Here is a 971-nt window from a genome sequence, read left to right on the forward strand (position 1 = left end):
CTTTTCACCTTGCTAATAGTTTCCTTTGTTGTGCAGAAGCTTTTAAGTTTAATTAGGTCCCATTTGTTTATTTTTGCTTTTATTTCCAATATTCTGGGAGGTGGGTCATAGAGCATCCTGCTGTGATGTATCCAAGGAGTAAGTGTCTTTTAATTTCATGGCTGCAGTCACCATCTGCAGTGATTTTGGAGCCCCCAAAAATAAAGTCTGACACTGTTTCTACTGTTTCTCCATCTATTTCCCATGAAGTGATGGGACTGGATGCCATGATCTTCGTTTTCTGAATGTTGAGCTTTAAGCCAGCTTTTTCATTCTCCACTTTCACTTTCATCAAGAGGCTTTTGAGTTCCTCTTCACTTTCTGCCATAAGGGTGGTGTCATCTGCATATCTGAGGTTATTGATATTTCTCCCGGAGATCTTGATTCCAGCTTGTGCTTCTTCCAGTCCAGCGTTTCTCATGATGTACTCTGCATGTAAGTTAAATAAGCAGGGTGACAACATACAGCCTTGACATACTCCTTTTCCTATTTGGAACATCCAAACCTGGGTTTTTCCACCATGTCTAATATTCTTATTAGAAGTCTTATTCTCCATCAAGACTCAAGCTATTTAGCATGACCTCTCCCATCACCTAGTTCTGCTGTCTGTTTTCATTCCCTTCATTTACTAAGACTTTTGCATCTGGAGACAGCCTTCCTCTTCTTACCAGTTCCTGTCAAGGATTTGGTTTCAAATATTTTTAGTTACAGAAACTTTTATCTTGTCAGTCCCCTATTTCAAGTCGAGTAATTCATTCCCAATGTATTAATTAGTTCATTTGCTGATGCAATCACTCATTTCAATATTTAATAAGCACCCAGTATATGCTAGTACCTGTAAAAGTAGCTGGTATTATTGTACAAAACAAGGAACAAGACGAACAGAAACCCTGCTTTCGCTGAGCTTGTGTTCTAGTGGAGAGGATATAGAT

This window comes from Bison bison, unplaced genomic scaffold, assembly GCF_000754665.1.
Source record: "Bison bison bison isolate TAMUID 2011002044 unplaced genomic scaffold, Bison_UMD1.0 scf7180017864473, whole genome shotgun sequence".
Classification (NCBI taxonomy): Eukaryota; Metazoa; Chordata; class Mammalia; order Artiodactyla; family Bovidae; genus Bison; species Bison bison.